Below are 9,143 nucleotides of genomic sequence, written 5' to 3' on the forward strand. Positions count from 1 at the left end.
CCCAGCATCTAACGGCAGCTCTTAATATCTGTTAACAGCAGTCCCAGAGGATCCAGCAGTCCCAGAGGATCCAATGCCCTCTTCTGGTTTCCACAGGAACTACATGCACTTGACATACATGCAAGCAAAATACCCAAAAAAATATAAAATAAACATAATTTTTGAAGTATCAATTTTTTAAAAACATTTATTCAGTTGCTGGAGGGAGTGAGCAAATGCATAGTACAAATGTGGAGGTCAGAAGACAACTGTCAGGAATCCATTCTCTTTCCATTATGTGGATTGACAGCAAGTACCTTTACTTGCAGGCCCCTTTTACTGACCCAAAAAGTACTGCAGTAAACAATGATGTACAAATACTTCTGATAGTTTAACTTGAAGTCTTTTGTGTAAATACCCAAGAGAAATATACCTGGATCAGAAACATTTCTTAAATACTGCTTAGTATGCTATTGAAAGATATGGAATGTTAACCATGAAATGCCAAAGGAAAAATGAAAGAATTAGCCCACAAGACAACTTAGGACATTTTGATATAATACACTTATTCATAATGAGTGCAATTCTGTTTACTTAACTTACTTCTCTTTTTATTCTCTCTCTATTCTCTTCTCTTCCTCCTCCTCCTCCGCTCTCTCATCATCACTTTTATCACATGAGAACACAGCAAGAAGTGTCCTCACAAGACTCCAAATCTGCCAACACTCTTGAGCTCAGACATCCAGCCTCAGCTTGGAGAACGGTTAAGAAATACATAAACTAACTGCTTTAAGGTATTTTGTGATAACAACCCAAATACATTAAGATAGGAGGTTTGGGACTATGCTGTGGTGCCTCCGCAGTGAGAAATAGTCACTGCTCTTGCAGAGGACTCAGGTTCAGTTCCCAGTACTCACAGGGCGTCCCCTACAGTCACCCCAGTGAGCATGAGGTCAAAGGAAAACTTGGAAGAGTCAGTTCTCTTCTTCCACCATGTGAACCCCAGGAATCAAAACCAAGCCATTAGGCTTGGCAACAAATGCTTTTATCCTCTGAGCCAGCTCAAGTACGGCATCTGGTTTTACGATAAACCACTCCAGTTGTCTTGTTTTCTGAGCATTCAGTTTATTTCTGTTTTCTTTCAGACCTTTTGGTTTGCTAATTTGCTTGTCTCTGTCTTCTGCTGCTGCTCCAGTATCTAATTTTGTATTTTCCTGTGACTTCTGCCTACTACAATGTTTCTTAGTTTAAATTTTTAGTGCCTGATCATAAAGATGCTGATGAGACATTTTCCTCTTTATCCAGCAGGGTGAAAGTAATAAGGAGAACACTTCCATAAGGTATAATTGCCTCACACCCAAAATCAACAAAACAAACTCTACTGTTCAAGGAATGGAAGGAATTCTTTTGGCTCAGCCAGAAAGATGCACATAAAGGGTCTCTCCAGCCTCCTCATATTACTAAAAGTGTGCAGGATAAGCCTAAGATTCAGTGGTAGAAAGCAACCCTAAGGTCAAGAAATGAGAGAGCTATTCAAAAAGGCAGTACATAAATATCACCCAACAGTCTTGAGTCAGTATAGAAAAATCAATTTTTCTAAGTATAAGACAAAGGAAGAGAAAATTATTGAAAAAATTTGGCAGTTGGTACTCCACCTAATTTTATATATAATTACTTAATTCAAGCTTCAAATATTTGCAAAACTAGAAATAAATCTACATAAAGATAATCTGGGCCAGGCGGTGGTGGCGCACTTTAACCCAGCACTTGGGAGGCAGAGGCAGGCGGATTTCTTAGTTTGAGGAAAGCCTGGTCTACAGAGTGAGTTCCAGGACAGCCAGGGCTATACAGAGAAACCCTGTCAAAAAACCAAAAACAAAAAAAAAAAAAACAAAACAAACAACAAAAAAACAAAAAAGATAATCTGGCTGTAGATTTCCCTCAGTGGGAAATATTCCTGAATTGGGTTTTATAGGGTTTTTATTCCTGCTGCTGCTATTTTGCTATCATCCATAGGCAATCTACTTTATTTCAAAAGCATCTTTTAAAAAAAATCATGAATCATTAATATAAGATGTTTGTTTAATTTCGTTTGGTTTATTTAGTTTTTATGTTCTGTGCTCTGGTATCTCTGCATGTGTGTATATGTAAGATTCCCTAGAACTGAGCTACAAAGAGTTGTATGCTGGAAGAGCAGCCGGCGTTTTTAACTAAGTCATTTCTAGAGCCCCATTGCATAACTCCAGCCCCAAGTGTTTTTACAATTAAAAAAAATACCTAAAAAAAACCTTGCCAGGTATGGTAGTGAACAGCTTTACTCCCAGCACTCAGAGAGCAGAGGTAAGCAGGTCTCTGAGTTCAAGGCCTTCCTGGTCTTCAGACAAAACAAAAATAAAATGACAAGAGGAAGAGAAGAGGAAGAGGAGAAAGAAGATGAAGGTTATTCCATAACTAAAGATAAATTCTCAGTTATCTAACTTTTCTTACTCTCCTATTCCAATCTACCTTTCTCTAACCTTCTTCCTCCTTTGTCTCCACACAGAACAAAACTGAGTATCAAAGGGCCAAAGACCTGAAGGAGAAAAGGATATTAAAAATTTCCACATGTAAAAGCATCTTTTTCTAAGTAACTCTCTAACTGGGACAGACTCAAGCCAATATAACAAGCTATATACAGTTTTTAATCTCACTTTTATTGGCCCTTTCTCACATCTCAGAAAGAGAAGAAACTTTCTACATTGTTTTTACTGAAGACACTGATTCAATGTAATCGCGGGACATATTTCATGATCACTGTTTTCATGTATTTGAAGTTTTGGTTTTTTTAAATGCATCACTGTGAGTCTAAAGTAACATGAGCACTGGTTGCCCTTTCAGAGGTCCTGAGTTCAATTCCCAGCAGCTACATGGTGGCTCACAACCGTCTAGGTGAAATCTCAGGCCCTCTTCTGGCATGCAGGTGTACATGCAGATACTCATACATTAAATAAAAAAAAACTCTAAAAAAGCATGGGCAGCAACTAGAAAGATAAGTCAAGGTGTAATGAGATAAGTGCATTCGGTGGTGCCACGCACCTTTAATCCCAGCAGAGGAAGGCAGATTTCTGAGTTTGAGACCAGCCTGGTCTGCAGAGTGAGTTCCAGGATAGCCAGAGAAACCCTGTCTCAAAAAAAAACAAACAAACGAAGGAAGGAAGGAAGGAAGGAAGGAAGGAAGGAAGGAAGGAAGGAAGGAAGGAAGGAAGGAAGGACAAAAGAAAGAAAGGAAGGAAGGAAGGAAGGAAGGAAGGAAGAACAAAAGAAAGAAAGGAAGGAAGGAAGAAAGAAGATAAGTCAATAGTAGAATGCTTGTCTAGGTGACTCAGCAGGTAAAAATACTGGCTGTTCTTCCAGAGAACCTGGGTTAAATTCCAGGAACACCCATGGTGACTTACAACCATAGTAATTTCAGTTCCAGGACATCAGATGCCCACTTCCAGCCTCTGTGAGCACCAAGCACACACAAGCTGTACAGACAAGCAAACAGGCAAAATACCCATTTATTTTGTTTTGTATTTTTGAGACAGGGTTTCTCTGTATAACACTGGCTATCCTGGAACTACCTCTGTAGTCCAGGCTACCCTTGAAGTCAGAGACCTGCCTGTCTCTGCCTATCAGTGCTAAGATTAAAGGTTTGCCCCACCATGTCTGACCCTTAAATAAAAGTTAATTAGACGGGCAGTGGTGGCTCACGCCTTTAATCCCAGCACTTGGGAGGCAGAGGCAGGCAGATTTCTGAGTTCGAGGCCAGCCTGGTCTACAGAGTGAGTTCCAAGACAGCCACGGTTATACAGAGAAACCCTGTCTCGAAAAACAAACAAACAAAAAAAAACAAAAAAAAAAAAAACTTAACAGGGCTGAAACAGAACATAATGATCCTAGCACTGCCCTCTCTCCCAGGAAGATGAATCTGAGTTTAAGACGAGCCTGGTCTACAGCAAAAGTTCTAGGTCAGGGCTAGAGAGATGACTCAGAAGTTAGTGATACAGTTTTTGCAGGGGACCTAAATTTGGTTCACAGCACCAACATCAGATAACTGCAACTGTCTTTAGAGCTCCAAAGAGATCCATTGCCACTGGCTTTCACAAATTTCTGCATTCACATGTGAATGCAGAATGCACATATGAACACACATAAAATTAAACATATTTTAAAACATCTTATTGTATATTAGTATTACCATTTGAGATATATCTTATTAATTTAAGAGGGGTGTGTGGGGGGAAATATATACATTTTTTAGGATAACTTTTTTTTTACTGCTACTGCCTCTTTAGGAAAAACAAAGCTTTGCACTGAGCAGTGGTATTACACACCATTAATCCCAGCACCTGGAAGACAGAAGTAGGCAGATCTCTTAGTCTGAGGACAACCTGGTCTTCACAGTGAGTTTCAGAGCAACCAGTGCTATACATAGAAACCCTGCCTCAGAATAAATAAATAAATGAACAAACATATTTTTCAAAGTCCTTATCTTAGCCAGTTCCAGAACTAAAAGAAATTTTTTAAAAATGGTCATTGTAAAATCAAGTTGTTATTGCTTACTCAGCAAACTTACAGATTTACAAAATACATTAAATTATGTGGCCAAAGTATTTCAAATGTGTTTCATTCTGTCTTCTGACCTTGACACACATGGCATCACACCCACACCCACAAATACATCTGTAAATGTAACTTTAAAATATTTTAAAATGTTAAGCTGCTAAAAGATAAAATGTTAACTTGAAATTAAGTCTATCAAAACTATTCTTGAAGGGCTGAAGAGATGGCTCAGCAGTTAAGAGCACTGACTGTTCTTCCAGAGGTCCTGAGCTCAATTCCCAGCAACCAATGGTGGCTCACAACCATCTGTAATGAGGTCTGGTGCCCTCTTCTGGTGTGTCTGACAACAACTACAATGTATTCATATAAATAAAGTAAATAAACAAATCTTTTTTAAAAAACTATCCATAAAAATAAGGAAAAATGAAGACATTCTTAAGTAAACAAAAGCTGAAGGAATCCATTACCACTGCATGTACCCAGTAAGAAATGCTAAATAATTATGTTAAAGTTAGTTTTCTCTTCTTTTTTTTTCTTTTCTTTTTTTTTTTTTTTTTTTTTTTTTTAATTCTTCAAGACTGGGTTTCTCTGTGTACACTTAGCTGTCCTAGAATTTGCTCTGCAGAACAGGCTGGCCTTGAACCCAGAGATCCACCTGTCCCTGCCTGCCCCCAGCAGCTGCCACGCCTAGAAAAGACAATAAACAGAAACTTGGCACATTAAAAACAAAAAGGTCGGTGGTGGTTGAGCATGCCTTTAATCCCAGCACTTGGGAGGCAGAGGTAGGCGGATTTCTAAGTTTGAGGTCAGCCTGGTCTACAGAGTGAGTTCCAGGAGAGCCAGAGCTATACAGAGAAACCCTGTGGGGGATCGGGGGGAATATCATAAGGCAGGGCATAACATGATAGACCTTTAATCCCATAATATTTTTATAAACTATTTAGGAATTTCATACAATGCACCCTGATCACACTTGCTTTGCAATTCTCTAACGTCCACCCCCTACCTTTGAACCCTCCCTGACCAAAACAAAAAACAAAAAACACCAAGTCCAATTTGTGCTGCCCATACACTCATTTGAGCATAGTCAAACTCCCAGTGGCTAGCCCCTTAAAGATAAATGAGTCCTCTCCCACACCCACCTCTATTAGAAGCCACCAACTGTGGAGAGCTACACCTCAGCATCTTTATCACAATTTTCATAGATTTTCTTCAATAGCTTCCTGTCTAGACTGTTTCTTTTGTTTGTCTGTTTGGTTGGTTGGTTGGCTGGTTGGTTTGGTTTGGTTTTTGGTTTTTTTTTTTTTTTTTTTTTTGAAATATAGGGTTTCTCTGTGTAGCCCTAGCTGTCCTGGAACTCACTCTGTAGACCAGGCTGGCCTCAAACTCAGAAATCCGCCGGCCTCTGCCTCCCAAGTGCTGGGATTAAAGGCATGTGTCCACCACTGGCCAGCTCTGGACTGTTTCTTTAAGGGGACAAGGAGGATTGTCACAGAAGCCTTCAATGTCTCTCAGTCATAAGATGGCAAATGTCCATACAACTTCAAAAGAAGTGGCAGCACAGATCATGGACTTCCCACATGGTTTCTGATAGCAGCATGGACCACAGACATCAACATGGCCTAAGGAGGCAGCACAGAATCATAGACATCATCATAGACATGACATCAGGTGGCAGCACTTAAAACAGACATCAACATGGTTTCTGCGAGAGTCCTGATCATAGACATCAACATGGTCTCAGGCAGCAGTACTGACCACAAACATCAACATGACCACAGGCAGCAACATGGATCAAGGACATCAGCATGGAGATCTTCTGAGGAGGCTCAATCCAGAAAATGAACCATTCATTCTTCATCTCAGATTCCTTGTTACTCAGAGCCAAGGTGGATAAGTGTGTGGATGGGCAGCGAGTTCAGGGGCAGCACCTGTTTGAGCTCCAAGCAGCTGTACACCACTCTGCCCTACTTGGTAACAACATGCTCCTTGGTCCACTGGCTGCACTCCCATACCTGTCACCTCTCGGTCACAAGCACTTGTGCTGCTCCCCAACCAACACTCCTCTATCTTCTCACCTCTATCGCACATTCATTTACTGAAGTAGTCCTGCAAACTCCTGGATATCACACATTATATTTTTTGCCCAAGCAGCTTTACATGCAAATGCTTATTGCAATGAATCATTGGTCTGGTTCAAGATTTCTAAAGCAACATTAATTTCTGGACTATTGCTGAGACTCATCTTGGATATCCTGTTGTTGTCCAAAGTCAGGGTGATCTTGCAACAGGGCAATGCATTGAGGGGAAGGCGGGCAGTACAGAAAGCTCTAGGCCACTACACACCTCCCTGCCCTCAGCATCAGCCACTACAGTGGCTCCCTGGGCAAGACCACTGTGCTTGCATCCTGTGAGCCGAGCTGTGGGCCCTCACTAGTCAAACCTCAATGGAACTAGCAGGCAAGTAAGCAACCAGTCGATAACAGCAGTGGCCAGTAGTGGTGCAGGTCTCTCAGCAGATAAGGACCACCAACTCTACTCCACCAGTGGTATGTTCTTTTGTCCCCAGTAGCCATCCATATTCCTATAACCCATGTCAGTCACCCACGCAGCTGCTTCTATGTCTCTAGTTCTGCTTCTCTCTGCCATCTTTTTCTCCATGAAGCCACTTTTTTCTTTTTATTTATTCTTTGTGAATTTCATATCATGCACCCTCATATTATCTCCCCATCCACTCATATTGGCCTTTCACTCTTGCAACCTCCCCCACAAAATAAAAAATACACAAACAACAACAAAAACATAGAAAAACATCTCATCATGGAACCTGTAAGCCATGTGTCCCACAGTATATCCTATCCCTCTGTCCACACATGGGGGGATGCACTTTTTTAAAAAAGATTTATTATTATATATAAGTATACTGTAGCTGTAGCTGTCTTCAGACACACCAGAGAGGACATCAGGTCTCATTTCGGATAGTTGTGAACCACCATGTAGTTGCTGGGATTTGAACTCAGGACCTTTGGAAGAGCAGTCAGTGCTCTTAACCGCTGAGCCATCTCTCCAGCCCAGGAAGCACTTTTAAAAGCATCTTCCTATAAGACCTTTTTTCACTTGTTCTGAAGATACTGCACACTCTTCAGGCTCATCCTCTACTACTGCATCTCCCCATCGAAGCCTCTGTGAGTCTCTCGGGCTCCTTGCTTGGAAGAGCTCAGGGTGACCATCAATTTCTTATTTAATTCATTTTCTTAAGATTTGTTGTTATTTCATGTGCTTGAGGGTTTTACCTATACATGTATATATGTAGCACATGCATACTTAAGTGTCCCCAGAAATCAAAGGAAAGCATTGTATCCCCCAGAATAAAAGTTAGAGGTAGTTATAATCCATCACTGGGTACTGGGAATTGAACCCAATTCCTGGAAAAGAGGAGCTAGTGTTCTTAACCATGGTGCCATCACTTCCTAACCACCGAGCCATCTCTTCAGCCGTAAGACAGTCATTTTTATTCCAAATTCAAACCTATTACAAAGAATTCAAATCTAACTTCAAAGCCTGCTTTTTCTCTATATCTAAATGATATAAAGAATTGTATGCACAAAATTTAAAAAAAAAAGAATTGCATGCAAGCGATAAGAAAAAGGGGGAAAAAAACAGCAAAATGTTTTTAACATACTGGGATGCAACAGGTTAAGAACCTCTGCTACTGCAGAGGACTCAAGTTCCACCCCTAGAACTCATGCTGTATGGTCTACAACTGTCCATCCCTCTCCAGCCCAAGAGGGGTCCAATGCCTCTTCATGGGTGCCTGCACTCACACACACATACCCCGACACAGACATGTATACATTAAAAAAATAAAAACAGTAAAATGGTGTTTAAACTCAGGAAGTAAATAAATAAAAAACAAAAACCCGATAAGAGTTGACAATGTTGGGGCTGGCGAGATGGCTCAGCAGTTAAGAGCACTGACTGCTCTTCCAAAGGTCCTGAGTTCAAATCCCAGCAACCACATGGTGGCTCACAACCACCCGAAATGAGATCTGATGCCCTCTTCTGGAGTGTCTGAAGACAGTCACAGTGTACTTACGTATAATAAATAAAATAATCTTTAAAAAAAAAAAAAAGAGTTGACAATGACAAGGAATCATTACTGACAACATACAAATTGGAAACTAGGCATAGTATTTCACACCTCTGATCGCAGTACTCAAGGGCCAGAGAGAAAGGTGGATCTCTGTGAACTCAAGGCCAACCTGGCCTACATATTCCATTCTAGGTCAGCCAGGACTGTCTCAAAATAAATAATAAATACACATAAATAGGAACACACACATATTTGGTATAATCACATCAAAAACAATTGGAAAATAGCACCCAAGAAGAGAAACTCTTGAACATGTGCAAAAAAGATAGATGAGTTTAAGACTATTTACTGTAGCACTATAATAAAAAAAGATGAAAATAACCTGAGGACTAAATTGACATTTATTCACACTACATCCATGTGGAGAGCCGCGAACCGCCACACCTCAAAGATGGCGCTGGCTGCCGCCCCCCCCCCCCCCCCCCCC

General features: G+C 40.7%; 1 protein-coding gene across 7 annotated transcripts in view; it reads right to left on the reverse strand.

The window, feature by feature from the left end:
- The window catches only part of Mast2 (microtubule associated serine/threonine kinase 2), a 144,908-nt gene that overhangs the window by 115,551 nt on the left and 20,214 nt on the right, over nucleotides 1-9,143 (reverse strand). The gene's annotated exons all lie outside the window — the stretch shown is intronic.

The sequence above is a fragment of the Mastomys coucha genome, unplaced genomic scaffold (genome assembly GCF_008632895.1).
Source record: "Mastomys coucha isolate ucsf_1 unplaced genomic scaffold, UCSF_Mcou_1 pScaffold18, whole genome shotgun sequence".
NCBI classification, from domain to species: Eukaryota; Metazoa; Chordata; class Mammalia; order Rodentia; family Muridae; genus Mastomys; species Mastomys coucha.